The sequence below is a fragment of the Acartia tonsa genome, chromosome 3 (genome assembly GCF_053477335.1).
Source record: "Acartia tonsa isolate MP-2025a chromosome 3, ASM5347733v1, whole genome shotgun sequence".
In the NCBI taxonomy this organism is placed as follows: Eukaryota; Metazoa; Arthropoda; class Copepoda; order Calanoida; family Acartiidae; genus Acartia; species Acartia tonsa.
Window position 1 is genome coordinate 36268917 of NC_137262.1, and position 19317 is coordinate 36288233.

The window sequence follows — 19317 nt, forward strand, 5'->3', positions numbered from 1 at the left end:
CAAACTCTGCCATTTACCAGTTAGGCGGTGCAAATTATAATTCAAACATCTATGTAAATACAACCATGTAAAGATATTTTTGTCCATAATTTATGTCCAATATATGGCTTTAATATGAGGTGGCTATGACTAACACAATATCGATATGCCATTTTTTAAATCGTACATATTTTCTATTTTGACTATTCATAATTTATTGACATATATGCAAAGAAAATGACTACATTCTGGTGTAAATAATATTTGAAGCATATATTATATAGGTTTTAATGGGTTAGGTAAGGGTTAGGGTAGTCTTAAAGGCAATACGTTCCCTATGGTTACTAGATGAATTTTCTTAATGTTTGCAAAAGAACGGGAGATTTGCCTTGAGACCTAAGAGGGACTAAACACATATTTAAAGGTAGAAACATCTTAATAATCCCTAAAAAAATACAGCAAAAGAAATATTCTATCGTTTAGGAAGGAGAAAAGTGTTCTACCGCCCCACTGATTTACAATCTAGGATTAAACGTGTGCAACGCACGAATAAACTTTAATCCAACCTCTTTGGGGTTTGGGGGGTATACAAGCAATATTTTAGCACATCTTTAAACAAGGATGACAACATTCATAAGTATTTTACAGTTATTTAGAAAGTTAATGCACTTTAATCCAACCTCTTTGGGGTTTTGGGAGAATATAATAAGTATTTTAGCACATCTTTAAACAAGGATGACAACATTCATAAGTATTACTAAAAATTCCAAGAAATAAATACATTAAATCCAATTAGGACGTCTGACGAATGTAATATCAACTATTTCCCCTTTAGCTTAAATAAAAGTTTGTATACAATACCTATCTTAGTTCTAAGAGGTATTTACTATATTTAATTCAAAAATACTTTACTAATACCTATCTTGTTAAAAAGAATCCTTCTATTGACCCCAGATAATGAGTGTCATATCGACTGTTGATTTTAAATTGACAGGCATTGGGCTTTATTATTAGAAACCAATAAATACCAAGTTTGAATTATATTTAAATCATATTTTGACATAATATCAGCACATTAAACTAACAGGAACACTTATTGGTAGATAAAATCCTGGTAATTTTTTCTATCAATAAAATGACTTGGAATTCCTAGCAATACCAATTTAAAGTAATGCACATATTTCATGAATAAAAGTATAGACAATCAAATAAATGCTTAGATTTTTATTTAATCTAAGAAGACAGTAATATTCAGGGGTAAGACAATGGATAATAAATCGATGTAATCCCCATTAATGATAAACAAAATTACCCCTTATTTAGATCAAACTAATTGAAAAGTGTTAACAAAGTTAGTTTGATGCAACTATTCAAGATTTTAACTCCAATATTGAGCATTATAAATCTACCACGTAGCACCTTATGATATCTTTACATTATGTCCAATGAGTATAGAGGCTAAAATATATTGTAAATAAAACAATTATGAATTGTTGATACCTATATTTGTGAAAACAATCAGTTACAACGTAAAAAATGAAGTGGTCGATTGTATCAATTATCAGGTAGAACAAGAACAGTTATTCAGAGTAGCGCAGCTAGAAATTGCTGTAACATAAATAAAAAAAAACATTACTACAAAATATTGGTCAAGGACAGTTATATAGCACAAAATGGAAAATCTTTTACCAAGTAACTTATTGACAGTAAAGTTACACATAATTCTAATAAATAAAGCGGCAAGCAAGCCTAGGTCAAGGGATGGTTTTATGTTATTTTATCTCCCTCTCACCCAAGTATTCTAGGGGCCAATACGCTTGTTTTATGAACTTTTTTGTAAATTTGTACATTAAAATGCAGTAAATAAAGTATACATGTGGGCACAATTAAACTCAGAGAAGCTTTGCTACTTTAAAAATGACAGGACATTTTTCTATCTGTATTAAGTGAATGAAGCATTTCTTCATAAAGAATTCTAGCTGTCTTTTTATAACAATAAAGCTTTTCTAAAGTGACGCATATCCGTATGTCCATATGCATGGGGATTCTCTTAATAAAGTGGTGCAATTTGGAAGGCAAAGTAACTATATACCCTTAACCAAAATGTTTCTTTTTAGTTAGAAATCTCTTAGATTACATATAATAAAGCATCTATGTATGTTTATGATCAAGACTTTAATTGTAAGTAATTCCATATTAAGAACCCAGATATACAGCAATTTGAAATTAATTAAGAGTTCTAAGCAATATTTCAGTATGTATAATATTGTAAGTGCTATCACTGTATCATTCTAATTTCCTTTTGGTGGATGTTGACATCCTTATTCTTTCTTTCTTTCTTTAGATACAAAATTACTTCTGTCGATTTTGTCACAATAAAGGCATTAAGTTAAAGAGTCAAACTTTAGAAGAATTTAGATATCCTATTTTTAAAATTGTTATGTCGACGAAAGGGGCTATAGCACTTACACATCCAGCAAATTTACAGTTGATGTATTTTTGGCAAAATGTTTTCTTCCTTTTTCAACTGCCATAAATACATCCAACACTGGCATTTACACATCCATACTTTTTCAATTATATGTCATAAATACATCCAGCACTGGCAAATACACATCTAGAATAATTTATATTATATGAATATTTATTTACAATCAATTAGATTATGTACAGTATAGTTCAAAATTTTATGCCCTATTTTAGTTACTCTCCCCCTATTTACTCCCTTCCCTTTTTCTCAAGTTGCTCCCAACAAAACATCAATACCTTTGAGCAAGTGGTCAAATTATTTCTAAATAAAATGATAATTTAGATATTATTGTTAGTTCATAGTACTACAGTAATGCCTATCTTAAAAGACATATTTGTCCATTGGCACCAGTCACATAGCAGTCAAATGTAGAAGCTCCATTACTTGATACTGAAATTTCATGTTTTGATTTAAATGAAAATCCAGATGTAGAAATAACTTATTCCAAATACAAGATGATGTTTTTTTTCTCGAAAGAAGTATTATGGATACCCAGTACAGGGATTCACTTATTAAGTGGTGATTTTGGTCGACCTATATATAGGATGAGAGAGGAGGTGGGAAAGGAAACCCCTAAAAAAGAGATGAATTTTTGTTATGTCACAAAGATAAAAAGTTAGTTCTTATATAATTTACATCCTATATTAAGTAACAGGCTGTAAGTGTGTCTTTATATCTTTTGCAATTACGGATATGCTTAATCTTGTTACTCTATATAGCATTAATTAAACTTTTAAAATAGCACCGCTGTTTTCCTATTAGTATGGTTGTCTCTACATATTATATAATTTATATCCTATATTAAGTAAGAGGATAAAAGTGTGTCTTTATATCCTTTGATATTACGGATATGCTCATTCTTGTTATTCTATGATAAAGCCTTATTTAAACCTTTAAAAGATCAAGATCATCACAACAATCCATCACATAATGCTTTTTAACCTGACCAATATATTATAATTTAAATCTTTATAATGCTTTTTATTTTAACCTGATAAAAATATATTATAATATACAAATGTATTGTTTTCTTATCATTTTACATTAAATTTCTATGGATGTATAAATGCCTGTGTCGGATGTATTTATGACATATAATTGAAAAAGTATGGATGTGTAAATGCCAGTGTTGGATGTATTTATGGCAAGAGAATCGATTTTACTGTCATTTATACAGTAAAAATTCAGTTTGTCATAAATACATCCATTGCACTGGCGAAAACACATCCACTGTAAATTTGCTGGATGTGTAAATGGCAGTCCCCCCGACGAAATGGTTAAGAGAAGGCTGTAGTATAAAGTTATATCATGATTAAAATCTAATGTTTTTCAATACAAATAACTTCATGGCAATAACGCAGGGAGGAAGGGGACAATGGGCTTTTTATTACACTAGTCACCAAAGTTTTATAACAATGTTTACTTCTTTTTTTAACAACTTTGATTGGTTGGATCAATAAGCTGAGTGTTCGAATGTTTCAACCAATAATTAAAATCTCCAAAGGGTTGACTTTGTTTATCATCATCGGGAATGTATACATCAATGTATAGCCCACAGTCTTATCTCTTTGGATCCCTGAATAAATTACTCTAGTTCCCAAAGTTTTATTTGTTGGCTCAAAAATGTTAATTACTTTTATTGGATTTTGATTGTTTGGTTCCAAACTAGAAATGTACAAACTTTTCAATAAATAAATTTTGTCTAGTAAGGAAGTAGTTTTGTCTATCTTTATCGGGGATATATATCAATTTATCGTCCATTGTTCTATTCCTTCAGTTCCCTAAAATTAAAATAACATTCTGACTAAAGTTATTGTTTTAATAAAAACAGCTATCATGTTATTTTTTGTATACTTATTATCAATTAAGTTATTTTTTTGCCTTGCTAGCAAAAAAAGCCATAGGGCATAATCATTTGAAGAATTCTTCAAGTATGAGCCACAGTATTCAGAGTGTTATGTAAGTACATTGCACTCTCCCCCTGGCCTACCCCTGCGGGCCACACATCCCCGCTTAACCTGATTTGCTGGCATTAAAGGGATATGTAAATTTTGAAGAAAAAATGTTTTTTCATGTAAGGAACATATCAAATTATAAAACATATCAAATTATATAAAATTTTCTCACTAAAACATTTCTAAAAATGATCACGGTTTTCCCTCTTTTTATGAAAGATATAAATATTGGATATTACTCTTCAAAGAATAGTAAAACCTCAATGCTATGCGAATAGCCCCTAACTCGAAATCGTAATCGAGGTAAATCCCCAATTAAGAAAAATAAAATACAAAATTATGTAGATTTGAATTTTTGGTCGAAAAGTTTTATACATAAAAGGTTTGTACAAATGCCCAAAGTTTTTGGTTATTAATCAGAGACCTTGTTTATAAATGATCAAAGTCCCCTCTCTCCATGCAATTGAAATATATTCTTTGTGAGTTTGTACTCCATTGTCCCATCCCTTTATCCCCAGGGATTTGACAATAGGAGATTCATTCCAAGAATTTGAACGTGCAAAAATTGAAAGGTTACAAGTTACAACATACGCTGGTTCCAAAGGCATCCTATTACATATCTTCTCATAACATTAGAAAAATATTATAAGCTGGAATTTAACTGTGATTTTACAGTTTTAATAATTTTTAGAAATGACATGTACAGAGATCATTGCATAAACAGTTTCCCATCAAGTGAAAATGTAATACTCAAAAGTAAAAAGGTAATATAAATGTTTATTTTCTACCATGTACTCTTTTGAATATTTGACAAATATAATCTTTGTACAGATGAATAAACGGATAAAATTCCAAAAGCAATCTTCTTCAAAACAAATAAAATTAAGCATGCTTCCTCTGTAAATTACCGGACGGACTGGCTAACGTACACAGTACAGACAAATTAAGTTATATTTTAGCTTGTGTATTTAAAAGATGCAGTAAAGGGGTGGTGGTTTTTATCTATTTTTAACAAATTGGGGAAATTGGCAAAAACAGCTAAACAATTTGCATCAACTTTATGTGGATTTCTTTAACTATGTCTCATTGTTCATATTTTCAATTTTTACTCAAATATTTTAACTTTATGTTTAGAAATAAAATCATAGTTATGTTACAATTCTACCACAACAAAGATATGTAAAATATTTTTGATATTTTTCGTTGTTCCAGAATAAAAATTAAAATGCTAATTTTAAAAAAATCAAATAAATCTAACTAAATTATTTCAATACAAAGAAAAATAAATTTACGTATATCACCAATGAAAATAAACAAAATTTTACCCGCTCTGTAAATTAAAATTCCTAAAAAAAACTGTTAGTTTCAACTAACCAATCAATAGTTATAAACCTTCTCAGCTGCATAATAAATGAGAACCATATCAGTTCAGCGGTTAGCGAGATCCTTAGGTACAGAAAGACAGACAAACATCTTGTTACTTTCATATAAGGATTGATAAAATCAATATTAAACTTTTAATAATGATATAACAGCCCCATAAGATTGAAATATCAATTTCCAATAAAGCCTATTAAGGCAAAACTAATATTTGTAGATCTATTATTGAAAGTATAAAGTGATTACAAATGATAAGTAAGAAATAAATATCCGCAACTCATCTTTTAATTATCATTTCTTCATTCATTCTTCAGACAAACTCGGATATGTTGATGAATGATAAATCAATAAATGTGTAAGTACAGTTGTATAACGCCTGGATCCAGTATTAGAAACTTTTTTTTGTCTGCTACCAAATTACTTTCTGCTCTTTTGTATCGACTTTGCTGTGTTAATATTCCCAACGCTATTGGCTGATATTCAAAGACCCAATTGTCTTACTTTAATGATAAATGAATCTTTTCAAAATTTTGTGTGTAGAATTCTGTCTTTTGTAGCATGTATTTAAGTAGGGAACGAAGAGGCGTAGTTTAAATACCATTGTCCTTTCATCCCTGCGATTAATTTAATATTATGTAATCATTATAGGTATTGCTCATTAGCAGTAAAAAAAATTACATGTATAAAATAGTAACGTATTTTGTCTGTAGCTTAAGATTTCCATAACTACGAGTTCTTCATTTAAGGCAGCTTCACATGGGTTCCGGAATGGTTTTAGGCTATTTTTTTCTGTACTTCCCTACACATTCATATACAGAGCCCTTAGATGCTTGGGGCGCAGCTACTAGTTTGAATACAAATAACTTTTCTTCCTTGCTTATTATCACTTTTTTGTTCATATTCCTCATCTGACCTAACACTTTTTTTTATATATACTAAATTGAAACGAAATACCCATTTAACTCAAATGTGTATGTATGGAACAAGATTTCAAACTCATTATGCCTGAGAAAAAAAAGTTATAATGCATTTTTATGATGAACTAGACGTCGTCCTAACTTTTTGTACATTATGTAAACTTTTTCATTTTTGTAGTATTGTCCAACTTATGTACAAAATCTATGATTATTTAAACCATTGGTAACTGATACAGAAAAATTAAATAATATTTATATTAGTGTTCTATTATTTAAACCTTTGAGGCATTTTAGCAAAGTAAATAAAGGTTAGTTTTTCAAATATTTATGTTTTTTAATGGTCATATTATTTTTACTATTTGTGCTGCTTATATACTTATTTCTAATAAATGAATCATTCAGTAGCTGGTGACATAAGCAAACTAACAATACCCAGATGATACGGGAATCATCCTGAAAAGTTTAAGATCAGTAGGACAACTTTAACATGCCCAAATTAACGATAAGATCATCTGTTCCGTATATGACCCTAATTAAAAAAAAGCTTTGCTTTTTAAAAATACTAAAAATAAGTTTTGAATTGTAAAGGCCATGCCGAAAGACAAAAGTCTAAGTAAGACATTTCCTATCTGTTAACTATGCATGTTGAATAATTCAATTTTTATAACCTTATTCTCAAAATGTTTATTTTTAATTTGACTAAAAAATCAATTCTATTATATAAAGTAGTTGGACTTGTCCGTTAAGATCCCGTTAACACTAAGAAATTTCAAGAAAGCTTTATTTAAATTCATGTTTTTTTTAAAGTATTTGATTTCGATATCGCCTGTATAGAAATACTTAATCAGCTAAATATTTAGATAATCCTTCGTTTGTCCTAGATATCAAGTGCAAAAATAGTCACCTTTAACCCCTTTTTCTTTGTTAAAGATTAATTAGTGAGATTCTGACTAATTTAGAATATGTCTTATATATACATATAATATATATATCCTCTGTTATACCTTTTATGTAAATTTTTTTTCGTCCTTCTTACAAATTTACATTTACCAAAATGATATTCATTTAACGCATGTGTATTACATGAATATTATGTGCTTACATATCACCAGGGGTAATAAGGGATAAGATAATGAACTCGAATTGTTTTACACTCCCTATTATGATAGAAAAAGTTAACCCTTCTATAGAATACAATTATTGGTACGGGCACTGTTAGTTTGTAATACTAAATCAAGGCGCAATAAAAAGTTCCAACGAATAAGCGTAGGTGTTAATTAACTTTGAGGGCCAGGATAATTTACAGTCCAGTGGTCCCTCTTAATATATTACCAAGAAGAAATGAAAAGGGTTAGTTAAACAAAATCCTGAAGTACTTCCAGGTCCAACTGGGAAAACAAGACAGACAAACATTTCAGAATAAAAGTAAATTGCAACCTTATCTTCACATCAATAATCCCTAATTTTTTACATAGAAAAATTCAAGTGTGTTATAGTAAATGTACAACTCTTTATTTTCTATTGCTGATATTGTGTTTAAATTATTAATATTCAATTTAACGCTATTAAAATTACGCTTCGGGTAGATGATTTAATCACTAAATTAGAGATGGATGGATAGACAAATAAAAACATTTATGTACATATTAATGATAAATATTACTTCTGGTTTCAAATCACACTGGGCTCGGCAGCCGCAGCTGCAAAATTATGCCGCACTTTTTTTATGAAGCAGCTATCGCAGAAATCCGTTCAAATACAGTCCGTGTACAAGTCATATTATTTTGGAAAAGGTATACCCATTATAATGGGTATACCTTTCCCAGGGATAAGAAAATGGCCATAAATTGATGTACATCCCCAATGATGATACAACAGAAATTACCCATTCTGTAGATCAAAATTAGTAATTGAAACGTTTGAACACTCAACTTAATGAATCTACCAATAAAACTTCACTAAAGTTGTTAAGCCAACGAATCAGAAAACGTTAATATAAAGCTTTGGGGGCTAGTGTAATAGGTAGCCCATTGTCCCATCTCTCTGGGTATACCAAAGATAAAACTACAGCCGCTTATAATTTATACTTCAGCCGCTTAAGAGTCGGACTTTAATAACATTTCGCAGCCGCAACAGAGCACTAGACGGTTGCCGAGCCTTCAAATCACATAAGTAGAATAAATAAAAACTATAATCACTAATTTTTGGCAATTATTATCACTAAAATGTTTAAATAATGTTTGCAGCTTTTTATTCACTTTTCATTAGTGTAAAAACAATACTAAAATAAACAGTAATATTTCAAAAATAATATCTATAGAATTTAAATGATTTTACAAAAGTATATTTGTTGTAAAATATGAAAATGTATCTTTTATATTTTTTTAATTGTTAGAGTATTCCCCTTAAACCAAAGTATAAATTAAAAGAAAGGGATAAAATAAAAAACTATTTTACATTTAAAAACTTATTTTTCAAAATAATTTAAGGCCAAAACTGAAATATAAAGCCTAAATAAATCACTGTTTTATTGTCTGTATTGCAAAAACACTAAAATCACAATTAAAGCCAGCTCTATAGGCAAACAAAGCCTTAAAAACACACACACACACATACGCTCTAGTTCACATATACATACAAGCTAATTATTTAGTAGCATAATAAAAGAAGATGATTTACATATATATTAATATATATACATGATGATATATTAACAAGAGACACGCTTGTAATGTACGCAGTCATGCGTATATATGTGATCATACGCAAGTGTGTGTGTAAGTGTGTGTGGGATATACGCTGAATATGCGTATTGCATGACTTCCTTCATAGAACTGAAACAGAGTGCCTTACCAAGATACGCAAATGCGTACACTACAGCTCACCCCCCCCCCCCCACCACTCCAAGTTCATAACCTTTCCTCCCACCTCCCCTTTCAACACCTTTCTCATTCAACCATTAACCTTCTCATCTGCCTTTTGCCTTCCTCTTGTGGTTGAATGCGTCAGCCTGACTATCTTCCCCCACAATAATTACCTCCCCCCCCCCCCTTTGTGTTGATTGCAGTGAGCCAATCCTTGACGCATCTCTGCCCTTAGTAACTCTTTCTATATCTATCTATCTACCTTCAGGTATTTATCTATCTAACTATCTAGCTGTTTATCTATGTATTTTTATCTATCTATCTGTACATATATCTGAGTACCATTCTATTTATATTTATATCTATATATCTAACCATCTTAAATAAAGTATTTATCTATCTAACTATCCATCTGTCAGTTCATAACTATATCTTTTTATCTATCTACCTGTCTATTGATTTTTCAATCTATATTTCTTTCTAATCTTTCTATCTATATATCTAACTGTTTATGTTTATACATAATATGTCAATCTATCTACCTATCTATGTATACACTTTTTCAGGAGCAGGCCAATTAAACACAGTCTATAGTCAGTTCATCTATTATTCCAATTACTAGACCAAATATAGTTTAACTTTGCGTTAAGAATGAAAAAACTACTACATGTAGTTTACAATGTCACCGCTAGGTGTCTCAATATTCTTTTAAAAACTTTAGCAAAATGTTTTAGGTCTCAAAATTAAATTGTAAATTATATTTTCAATTAGGCCAATAATAAAATTGAATATTAAAAAAACGTTAATTTACAGAAAACTAAAACACAACAAACTAAGACAATAAAGTTATCACAACATTTAAATTAAGAGTAATCCAGTTATCAATAATGGGGTAATAAGAATATTTTTATTTCCTAATATTTCCTCATAGAAATAAATATAAATTTTATTGGATAGTTGTCGATGATGCTATTCACACTAGTTATAAACATCTAATAAACCTTATGGTGACTGTTGTAATGATAATTAAAAAAAACAACTTTGTAATTGACAGGAAATAGCCTGAAACCATCCAATTATTTAGCGTATACATCTGTTAAAGCATTATTTCTATTACAATTTGTAAATGTGTCTATTTGCTTATTAATGCGTTAAACGCCCTTTCCACTCAGGGATCGGAGGGATACGACAATTGCCGATAAATTGATGTACATCCCTAATGATAATATACCAAATTACCCATTCTATAGATTACAATTAGTGGTTGAAACGTTTGTATTCTAACCTAATGAACAAACCAATCAAAATTCAATAAAAGTTCAAAAAGTTGTTAAGCCATTGAATTGGAAACGTTATTATAAAAAAAAACTTTGGGGACTAATGTTATAAACAGCCTAATGTCCCCTCCCTCCCTACTCTCCACCCATTGTTACATTCGCTTCTGATAGAGCTAGAGAGATAAAAATATGTTTTCCCCCACCCCTGTTTGATAAAGAAATTTCATAAAATTTTAATATGTAATTTTATTAGTTATAATTTTAAGATATATTATTTCTCCCGAGCTGCGAATTCACAACTATCTATCTATCTCAGAATTAGGACAATCATATATTTTAGGTATTTCCATCTTTAATTAAGTTCATACATTAGAGTAAAACATTGGATTTGAAAGGGGTTAAATGACTGAAATCTCAGGGTCTTTGTAGATCTTCCAATGCAATGGTATCGGGAATATTAACACAGCCAAGTAGCAGAAAACAATTTGTTAGCAGACGAAAAAGGTCATCGGTAAAGGGAGGGATGTATAAGTTACCTATATATACATCTATACTATAGATATGTTATTCATAATTATCCCAACTTCACTGAAAATAGTTTTTCTCAGTTGTCACTAAGCAAGGTCTTAAAGTTCTGTTACATATAGTTTAAAATACCACCGCTAGGCGTCTTAATATTAATTTTTAGACTACAGCAAAAAGATTTAGGTTTTAAATTTTTTTGTAAATTCATTTTTAAGTAAATCAATGATTAAATTTAACATTAAAAACTTTAATTCACGGAGTACTAAGGCACATGAAACTAAGACATTATCATTAAGTTTTAATATGTATAAATAATATATTTAGCCGCTTCACATTGTCCCACTATATACCATCACCTGAAAAAAAAATTCTTTTTATTTGTATAGATGTTGATGATGTATTTCACATCAGTCCTTAATCATCTAATAAATAAATGTAATTTTGTCGTTTTTTATGCATTATCAGTGATCACAAGGTCGTGTTTTTTACACGACTTTTGCCAAAAAGTCGTGTATTTTTAAAATTTTCTTGCCTTATCCCCTTCCCTTTTTAATTCCCCTTTTCCCCCTTTTTCTTCTCCCCCTTCCCTTTTTAAAAAAAATTCGTGTAAAAAAAAAATTTCATGTGAGATCCCTGTGCATTATCTCATAAAAGTTGGTTATTGAGATATTGTTTATGTAACTCAAGTATGGACATGGATAGATAAGCGCCATTTGACATCCATTGGCTCTGTATTTGGAGAGGATAGAAGAAAATAGCCTAAACCCATCCAATTATCTGTCTAAATTAACTTTGAATTTAACATTATAACCAGATGAATATGTAAAACCAATGCTTTTTAAATACACTAGTGGCTGCGTCACAGTATCTAGTTTAGGGAGTGTCTTGAACAATTCTAAGCGAGAACTTCAAAAAAAATGTTGTGGGGGAGGTTACAAAATCGCAATATAGTTGGTATTTTAAGTTTGAGAGATGGGTGATGCTCAAAAAATGTGTAAAATTTAAATACAGGGGGTTAATAAATTTTTTTGATGTAAAAACTTGCATTTTGAATGTGAAATGACAAAAAATAAACCTAATTTGTAAGTACTCAGGGCTCCCTGATTCTAAGTCTCCATTTATAAATGAATAACCAGGGACCTTTGTATACTACTAGGTATTTGTCATCAAGCACTAAAATTAAACAAAAAAAGATTTCATGTTTGTCAACAATGACTTCAAAATGAATTAAACAAGAAAGCGTTGCATGCAAAGAAGGTACTTAAGTTCATATGTATTTGTATCTAATGTTTGAAAAAGTATATTATATTTTATCAAGCTATTTTCATGATAATTGAACCCCACATTTTTTTTTTGGGGGGGGGGTTAGTATTAAAAGAGATTTTCTACAGGGAGGAAGGGGACATTGGACTTTACATTACACTAGTTCCCACAAAGTTAGGCTTAATTACTTTGGGGACTTTTACTAAACAAGGGCTAATTTTATGTATTATCATTGGGGATGTACATAACTTTATCGGCCATTGTCTTATACCTTCAGATTCCTAGAATTTTTCACATTTTATAAATGAAAATTGTGGGGATTTAAAAGTTTTTTTAACGTGATTCAAAGAGTAGCTATGTTTAATATAACTTTTCTCAGTGCTAATATAACTGAATATGGATCCTTTCTTTAATTTCAGGAATAAAAGGATAAACATATAAAAATTGAAAGTTTAACATTTTTTTACAGTTTTACATTCTAAAAATAATCAAATTCGATTATAAATCAATTTAGTCAATGCCATTGTATTAATAGTAAGCTTCCCGAAAATGAAGAATTATTGAGTCCAGCAAATTTAGGATCTTAAAGAACAAATATATTTTTTCTGTATTTCATCCGCAAAATAAGGTACATGCAGCAATCATATCGCAAACACATGCCAATATATACTTTAGTTGAAGCGAGGCCGCGTTTAAATATTTATTTTTAGACATCATACTGATTCTTTTACTGGTAATGTTGCATTAGAAAAAAAAACTGTTTCTGAGTGCTTGGGTTCAGTTGAATCTGGATTTTTAAGAATTATTGGCTGAAAAAAGAAGATTCTCTGTAATGGAGAACCATATTGTTCAAAAGATTGTCCTAGCCAGGTACGTTCAAGGGGTTGGGTGTAAAGGCGTAATTATCCCCCCCCCCCCCCCCAAATAGCTTGGACGTTCTTGCCTATGTGAAATAAAGATTACCCCTCCCCCCATCAAACACAAAAATTGTATTTTTAATTTTTTAACCTCCCCCCACCCCTCTCAAAAAAAAGCTTGGACGTCCTTGGTCCTATCTAAAGTTACAGAACTTATCACACACACAAATTACTAATAGACAAACATTTTATGTTTCGCAAGCGGCTGTGCCTTAAGAGGCCTCAAGGGGCACTTAAAGATACTAGGTGGGGGGGGGGGGGCTAAGGAATCAGGATTCTAGAATGAAACATATCAACAACTGATTATTAGGTACATAATTTATCTTATAGTTGATTTATTTACTGTTTCAGTAATAGTGATTATTTGAAGCCTTTCAGGAATACATGCATGTTTTCATGTTTAAATATATTTGAAAAATTTGGTTCAAGATATCTCTTTCTGTTTAAATTAGACGAGATCAAAATATCATGGGAGAATATGAAATTTTTCAGAGCTCGTTTATTTTTACTCTCTCCCTTTCTATTACTCTTTATCTATCTTTCTCTTTCTTTTACTCTCTCTCTCTCTCTCTCTCTCTCTCTCTCTCTCTCTCTCTCTCTCTCTCTATCTCTCTCTCTCTCTCTCTCTCTCTCTCTCTATCTCTATCTCTCTCTCTATCTCTCTCTCTCTCTCTCTCTCTCTCTCTCTCTCTCTCTCTCTCTCTCTCTCTCTCTCTCTCTCCTCTCTCTCTCTCTCTCTCTCTCTCTCTCTCTCTCCCACTCTATCTCTCTCTCTCTCTCTCTCTCTCTCTCTCTCTCTCTCTCTCTCTCTCTCTCTCTCTCTCTCTCTCTCTCTCTCTCTCTCTCTTTTTTTTTTCCATTTCTAAAAAGTATCCTTTCTTAGAATACTTACAAATAACGCATTTTAAATTGAAGATTCTAAAAACAAAAGCACATCGTTACATTAGGATTTTTCCTTGAATAAAAAGATCAGTTATTTCTCCTCAATACTTAAAAATTGTTCCAGTCCTAAAGGTATTATATTTAAACCCTCCTCCTCCCTTTTTTAATTTGTACTCCGAAGGTGTGAAGATATAGTCACCCCCACTTTTAATTTTTGTCGTCAAGATATGGGTGCTGTAGTCACTCCACAAACAGTTATTGGGTTGTTTCGTGTTTCAACGTTTTTGGTTTTCACCAATAAGTTAAATTTTGGTTTTGTCCATTTAAAAATGTTTTAGGGGAGTAATAAAGCTGGGGTGGGGGGATCTATTAAACTTGAATCACCCTTCAAGCACCCCTGGAGATTCCCCCATCCCACAAAAAAGCTCGGACGTCCTTGCAGACAGAAATGTAGCTTCTTTAAAACTTATCTGTTGCTCTGCTCAAAGTTTATTTTCTCTAACAAATTTTATTTTTATATCTCTCCTCATGGATGTTGCCATTCTTGTCAATAATATAAATCAACTTTCTGTATGTTTTAAGGTTTTCAATATGCGAATATACTTTGTTGTGCTTTTATAAAGCTGAATAACCATGAGATGATATATGTATAATATTGTAGCGGACTTATTTTACAAATAAAGTAAACCCGTTGTATTTGGTAAGCGCAGGCACAATTCCTAAGTATATTTATATAAAAATAGATTTTTCCTGAAACAATTTTCTTATAATTATCCTATTCAATATTCATATGATTTTTATAACATAGACAATGTTATAGGTGAAGCTTCTCTATTATCAAGTCCTAAAAATGTAAGTGTATCTTTAAACAGTATCCTGTATTATTCAGTTTTGCAACAAAATTACTTAAGATTTTATTTAAACTTATGTATTTATATAAGAATATACAAGAATTAATGTTTGTTTGTCCTACCATTTGAGAGCTTCGTTTTATAAATGTTCTCATCCTTCTTTTTTAGGCGATTTACCGATTGGTTTATCGATGTCGAAAAGGTAAAAGTAAAAATACGGGAACGGGGTATGAAGAGGTCATTTCTAAAAAAGAATGCATTTCTCTACAAGTTTACCATTACTACAGAGATTTGGACTTATGTTATAAAACATACTCTCTAAATTAGCCAATAGGAAAACAGTGACAGAATAATCCAATCATATTACTGCTATATTGGTCAAAATAATGGTCTCAAAATAGTTGTAGGTATGTGTCTACTATAGTTGGCTCAATATAACTATATCGCTATTGGCTAGTTTTCTTTAAGGACATATCTATTTATCTATTTCTCAATAAATCAATTTTCCTCCCCCGCCATTACTATCTAAAAGAAAGAAGTAAATATTTATTAATTTAGATGATTTTAAAAAGATTATTTCAATTATATTTTTTTTCACATTACCATCACCAAAGGGTTAATATGATTAAAATTTTAGTTTTAATATTTTAACACAAAGGAAGTGTCGCCACAATCAAATTCTTTTAAAATACAGTTTTCTTAGATTTACTCTATTATAAACGTATATTTTTTATTTATGAAATAAGGATTAAATACTTCAATGTAATTCAAATATCTACATGAAGTGAAAAACTTAATTCATTCCATAAACAAATAGGATAATGGTCTTATCGCTTTGGTCAATGAGAGTTTAATGAGGATTATTGGAGCACTATGAGTTTTAAACACTTTACCATTGGAAGACTCGAGCTCATTTATAGACGTTTATTTCCTATATAGATCTGACATGGATCTTGATGCAATAAAACAGGCTGTTTTGTAAATGTTAAAAATGGAAGATTTCATTAAATAAAAGTAATCGCAAATATACTTAGTAAATAAGGTTTTTAAATTTAACACAAGGTTGCGTGATTTTTTTATATTTTGAATAATCAAAAGGTTTTGTTAAAATATTTTTACAATGTTCTTATTAATCTTAATTTTTATAAATATGTCCGTTTTTGATGAAGGAAGATCTCGATCATAACTATTCTCGGATCTCTTCAAACTAGATTCACCCCCTCTCACCCCCTCTCACCCCCTCTCTTTCTGCATTCCCTTTGAACTGGATGGTTCTGGATTATCTATTCCAAAACTTGTCAGCGATAAGGTGTTTATACAAGTGCGCCAATGTTTTTGTTTTATAAAATTGTTAAAAAATGACATCTGTTTGGTTTTCCTTTGCAATTAAGCTTTTTTTAGGTACAGGGAAGGTTTTTAACTATTTTGGGAGAGCGTATCTCCACCCTCCCAATTTAAAATCACACCCCCAAATTTTTTTTCTGAATATTTCTTATTAAAACTCAAATTAAAAAGTAGAAGGGCGGTTGACTTATCCCCCTCCCACCTTAAGAACACCTAGAGGCTTCTTTGGGGCGTCCGTTGCCCCTAGTCTTTCTTAAAATAAAAGCTATGTTTTGCATTTTTTTTCAATTAGGTGTTTGATCACGAATTTCATATGGTAAAAATATTTTTCTTATTTAATTGTTATCCTAATAAGATAAAAGTTATGCTTGAAAATTGTTTTAATAGCTATTATTATATGTTGCATTTTTAGATAAACGTGAGAATTGCGTTCAGAATTTGCGTCAGAATTTGCGTCATTTGCGTCATTTCTATTTTCAGATTTTTATTACCCGTCATCCCGTTTTTGTTTCTGTCTAACAACTATATCTTATATATAAACGAATTTGGGAATCATCATAGAGAAAAAAATAAAAGAGAGGAATCGAAGCAACTAGAAGACGAAAATAGGCAGTGGGCCTAGAGGCCTACTCAGCGCTGTTGCCGCGCTAAATTTTATTGCTATTCCACCACTTTTCAAATGGGAGGATTAAAAATTATCAAAAAAAAAATATTTTTTTACTTTCACTACTTCCATTTTTGGGGCAAGACTATTAGATTAGATATTTTCGTTTTAATGTTTTAATTAAAAATTACATAGAATTTTATTTTTATTTTAAAAAATTTGTGCATGAAAGACGAATCCTTCCATTTCTAAAAAGGGGAAAATTTTTTTCATAATACACATTCAGCTGATTTTGAGTGCCCACGGCTGTTTGCTAAATATCGCTTTTCTTTTTATTTACATTAATATTTATGATTGACATACAAAAAGCCCTGGGCGGCTTTCGATTTTCGTCTGCTAAATTTTCTTTACAAATTTAAGGATGGGGAAGTAGTATTCATCCTCTTATCCTTTTTCCTTATGGGAATCATAAATAATTTTCTGTTTTTTTTAACGTCTGTACAAAAAAAAACGACTGTAATTATTTTCATATCTAACAGTTATAAGTTTTTATAAAAAATATCTTGTTTAAGAAATTTGTTTACCATTATAATCAGCGGCAAAGTCACTGCTTTGCAAAACTCTGAATAGTTTAGAAATGGACACGAGAATCTTAGAAAAATTCTCTAGAGGCTTTGCTACCAAAATTAAAAGCTGAATATGAGAACAATAAATTGAAGATGTATTGAAATTGATACGTAGACTGAGAGTAGATAAATAAAAAGAGAAATAAATGTCTTAGTAACAGATAAACATTCCTTAACTGCCAATTGTATATTTGCTTCTCTCTAAAACAACAATATGATTTAAATTTGTTTAATTTTGATTAGTCAGTAATTATATAATTAATGTGAATCAAATTTTTAGAAGCACAACTTCTCTACTACTCAACCTAGCTGTGGTAGTCAGTCTGTCTGTATCCTTGACAAGCAGCTACGCCCCTTAGAGGCCTCTAATGGCACTTAAGGTGGTAGGGGAGTTGAATTTGATCCCATCCAAATTTTTATTATTTTTTGTGAGGGGAAATTTGTGGCGGGGGTGCTACAACTTCCCAGGACCTATGAGAATCTTTACTATAAAGGAGAACCGTATCGCTTAAGCGATTAGAAAGATTCTACAGACATAGAGAAGGAACTTTGCAACAAAGAAAATACAATTAATGCTAGCTTTCTTAACCAACCTACCTTCTTTCTTTTCACTTCCCCGTCTTCTTTTTTTGTGTAAGCTACGCAACTCTGTCTGTCAATCCAGTAATCAATTTGTCTGTTGTCAAGATGTTAATTTTTTTTACAGGGCTGGTATAAGAGATAAATGGCTGAATTTTTTGTACACAAAATGCTGACAAATAAATATAAGAACTTTAACTCAGCAGCTATTGAAGATAGATGACTTGTTTTCCTCCCAATGCTTTACTATTTAAGGATATTGTCATCCTTGTTTTCGTTGCTCTTTGTGCATGCCTTTATATTTACTTATTTAATTTCTGCTATCTTGTTTATGCTGCGTTACTTATAAATCAAATTAAACTTGTTCCAAATGTAATTATATTAACAGGAAGAGTTATGCGCTTAATTCAATACAATACTACAGTTGTACAAATATAACAAGAACAATTACTTCCAAGAAATACATGATAAGATATCATATACTAGCCGCTACGCACTTTGGGGCTTCTAGGGACCCTTAAGGTGGTTCTCATGACCTATAAGATGCTACATTGTAAAGGAGAACCCTATTGGTTCAGTGGTTAGCGAGATCCGTTGGTATAGACACCCACATAGATAGACATAGATTCTATTACTCTGTTATAAGTATATTTGAGCTATGGAATGTTAGAAGCTTAACAGTAAAATAAAAGAAAAGCATGCATACAACCAAAACAAAGAATGTACAAATACAAAAATTATATTAGTTAATATATTTTCAAACCACTTTACTGTTTTCATTCAGCTGCAACAAGCCTACAGTATCCAGCACTATACTTAACCTC